The 4,089-nt window shown below is 37.7% G+C and overlaps 2 non-coding genes across 2 annotated transcripts; both read left to right on the forward strand.

Moving 5' to 3' along the window:
• The first annotated feature begins 411 nt into the window (after positions 1-411).
• TRNAL-AAG (transfer RNA leucine (anticodon AAG)) lies at positions 412-493 on the forward strand. Its single transcript has one exon. It is a non-coding gene; the product is annotated as a tRNA-Leu (tRNA).
• Positions 494-1,801: 1,308 nt separating this feature from the next.
• Positions 1,802-1,883, forward strand: TRNAL-UAG (transfer RNA leucine (anticodon UAG)). Its single transcript has one exon. It is a non-coding gene; the product is annotated as a tRNA-Leu (tRNA).
• Positions 1,884-4,089: the final 2,206 nt, after the last annotated feature.

Raw genomic sequence — 4,089 nt, forward strand, 5'->3', positions numbered from 1 at the left:
TTTTTTCACGTCAGTTGTTAAAAAGACTACCTTTCTCTGCTGAATTGCCTTTGAAACTTTTCCAACAATATTTTGATGATGTAAGTATGGTTCTATTTTGGGACTCCTGTTCTACAGACCTATTTTTTGTATCTTAATGCCAATACTACAGTCTTGATTATAGCGGCTTTATAAATCTTGACATCAGGCAGAGTGAGTCCTCCAACTCTGTGCTTCTTTACAAAGTTGTTTTGGGCATGATATGTCTTTGATTTCCATACGAATTTTGGAATTAGCTGGTCTATTTCTGAAAAAACGAAGAATCCTCTTGTTAGGATTGGGACTTCAAAAACACAACGTATAGAAGAGAACTGAGATGTAGAGAGAGGTAGTTACCATCAGAAAGAGTAGGCAAGGTGCTGCCTAACACCTGGTAGTGTGGCCGAGCGGTCTAAGGCGCTGGATTAAGGCTCCAGTCTCTTCGGGGGCGTGGGTTCGAATCCCACCACTGCCAATGAGTATCTTTTGACAGTTGCAGAACCGAGATCAAAGATAAAGAATACATACAAATGCTGTGAGAGGCTAGCAGCCCTGGATTAGGGCTGAGATGAGTGGAGGAGTGTAGACAGTGAGCTTTAGGTCAGACCATTCAAGTCCAGTGGATGCCCGATTTCTGGTCGATTAGCGCACACGACATTTTGCCAACTGGTAACATTTTGACAAGTATGCAAAGAGAAAGTTCAATAGGAGGGTAGGGGTTGGGAAGAAACAAGTTTTAAGATCTGACAGTGGTAGGCATGATACCAGAAGAAGAAACTGTCACATCTGGCAGGAGGATTTATATAAGGGCTGGGAAGGGACAGGGAGTGGTCTTTTGTTTGTTTTTGGTTTTGTTTTACCTTTTTTTCTTCATAAATGGAAACTCACAGAGGCTTCGCGGGCAGTCTATGAATGAACTTCAAGAGGCAACTCCTACGGCAAGATCACATTGATACCTAATTGGTGTCAATTTAAATTCATGGCAGTAATCTCAAGTGCATCTGCATGACAATCTGACTATTTTTCTTAATCCCTTCACTACACCATTCTTAAAGACTACTCTTTCTTCTCTTCTCCGTCCTCAAAACACCTCATATGTTCTCTCTCTCAGCTTTCTATTTCACTGAGAAAACAGAAGCAGTCATAGGAGGACTTCCGCAAGGTCCCCATCTACCTGCATGTGAGTACCTTACCTTTATGCCTCCTGTTACCGTGGATGATCTATGCGAGATCTGGGCACTAGATGCCATCCTTGATTGCTTACCCAAGAACCTTCTTTCCAACAGCTGTTTTTTCTGTCTTCTGCTGGATCCTTCCCTACAGCCTACCAGTATGCTGCTATTTCGATCCCATTATCAAATGAAATTCGCGGTTCTGGGAGAGAGAAGGGAAGTGGATACAAGGCTCACCTTATACCTGTGGTCACTCCGAGGCTCCAGGTTGCTCTTTCTAGGTCTAGGAGTAACATGCCAACAAATCCTGTAAAGAGCCGAAGTTTCGGTGTGTGGGTGGCGTGTGGGAGCTGACTATCTTTTTCTTCCTTACCTCTCTTCCCTCCAACATTCATAGGAAGTGATGCAGATTAAGATGTACCCACCTTCAACAAATCGGTGAGTGCATATTATTTGTCTGAGCTTGGCTCTAGGAGGCAAAGCCAAGTCCTTAAGAAGTTCACTTTCTAAAATGCAAAGAACTTTTCTCAAGCAAATGGTGATGCTCAGTCCAACCTTTCATTTAGTCTATAAAATGTGAGGAGAGTAATTGGGGAAAGATTTACTTGTGAGGTAGCGTGGCCGAGCGGTCCAAGGCGCTGGATTTAGGCTCCAGTCTCTTCGGGGACGTGGGTTCGAATCCCACCGCTGCCAATGCTTTAGTGTTTTTTAAATAAACCAATCTGCTAAAATCCTCCCTTTAAGTTTTTCTAATGTATTAAAAGTGGGTACAGAAAATTTGGATCAACAGCAGGTGTATGATTCATGAGGGAGAACCTCACAATCTAGCTGAGTATATACGTTACTGATCCCCCAGTGTGAAGACATAATTATTCCTTTTCTATAATTTATGAAAAAAGAGAATTGCTGCTCCCTCATGAAGTCACTGAAATACTGCACACTCTAGAAACCATTCTGATTAAAAAGAACCAGGGCTTCTTAGGGGAGTGGCTGATTTCAGGTTTGGGGTAGGAAACCTACATGACCAGATGGCAAGAAAGCAAGAATTTCTGCAAATTGCTGGGTCATATCAAAAGTTTACAAGAGCCAAAAACAAGAAGTTTCCATTGGCCAAAGGTGGAACAAACCAAAATATGACTAAAAGAAATGCTTGCTGCAATTGATTGCAATGCATTGAATATAAGAACATATAATGATCTTTTAATTGTAGAAAGAAAACCAACTCATTGATCACCAGTGGGGATCACCAGTAGGGAGAAACTGATTTCCTCTGAAATTTGATAATTAATGGGTAAAAGTCAAGCATTATCTCTACCTATTTTACGTAAATTCTATTTAAGATAATTGAGTAGCTCTCGTTGATGAATAAAAGTTCTTTGAAGAAGAAATCTAGCCAGCAAATATGGAAGAAATAGAGAATTAGAAATCATAATTTAGCAACCCCTAAAACTGGTTCAAGCAGTGATAATATTGATTCAAATCTGTCATTTAAGAATAGGTTGATGGGGGAATTTACAATGGAGGGATCGAGCTGTATATATATACATATATATATATGAACCCACTGATCAATATTATCATTTAAAATTGAAATGTGGTGATGCTCAATATATGAAATATGTAGGACTGCTTCTGAAGTACTGTTGTGAAAATTCTAACCTGAACTTAATCAAGCCTTTACAGTTAATGTTCGATTTTCTAGAAACGAGAAAGCAGCATAGAGCAGCATAAGTTAAATTCAACAAAAGGAAGCATCAGACCAATAGAGAATGTACAACATTGCCCAAAACAAACTAATTCAATTTCTTTAATACCTCACTTAGGAGAGAGGGAGAGAAACAGAGACAGAGAGAAAGAGACACAGAAAGAAAGAAGCTGGTTGAAGACAGAACAGACTTGCAGACGAAGCAACCAAATAGATGTGTGAACTTTATTTCAATCCTGATTAGGTCAAGAAACCTATTAAGTGCTGTTCTGAGAAAATCAGGGAAATTTAAAGATATATTATGTATTAGATGTTACAAAAATTGAATGTAAATTTTGTTAGGCATAAATTTGTGGATATGTAATAATTTTTCCTGTTAATAGAGAGTCGTACTGAAATATAAATGGCGATGTTCCATGATATCTAGATTTACTTTAACATACTTCAGATAAAAAGAAACAAAATTTTTAACAAAGAGATAAAGAAATTGGCAAAATCCTGATAATTGTTAAATATGGATAATGATTATGATGATTTTATACCACCACTTACATTATAAGAAAATTGACAAAGATAAAAATGAATTTCCCTTAGATTTTGAACACAATCTTGTATGTTTTATACATACTATTTATGAAACTCTGATGTGAAACAGGAACTTCTCCTCTTGTAGGTAAAAGCATTTTTGTTCTCTAAAGACAATAAAGACTTATTTGAGGTCTTGCATCCTGATAATTATCCAGATTGTATAGGTATTGTTCATTTTATACTCGTCAAGCTCATCTACAGTTGGGCTATTTCGTTCTAGAGAGTGAATCTTGTTAGTTCAGATGACTGTCATTGAACATCCTTAACTAAGTTTCCTTTGTACTTCCTATTAGGATTTCTGTAAGGTAAAGTTTGCATATTCAGGGTGGACCACTTATTTTAATATTTACCTTTAATATTATATATATGGGTGCTATCAATATTCCGTGAAACAGTATTCTACATAACATTGGTAAATCAGTCAAATGTACACGTAAATAAATACATGTAAACTAAATGATTACATTAGCTTTGAAACAAGACTTTCTATTGGTAGAAGGTGCTGAAAAGAAAGTTGAGCACAAAAGACAGAAAGGTCCCATATACACTCTCACAGCTCTAGTTACAATATTTATCTCTAAAACAAAAGTGTGCTCGGACATCTAT

Source organism: Equus quagga, chromosome 2 (genome assembly GCF_021613505.1).
Source record: "Equus quagga isolate Etosha38 chromosome 2, UCLA_HA_Equagga_1.0, whole genome shotgun sequence".
NCBI classification, from domain to species: domain Eukaryota; kingdom Metazoa; phylum Chordata; class Mammalia; order Perissodactyla; family Equidae; genus Equus; species Equus quagga.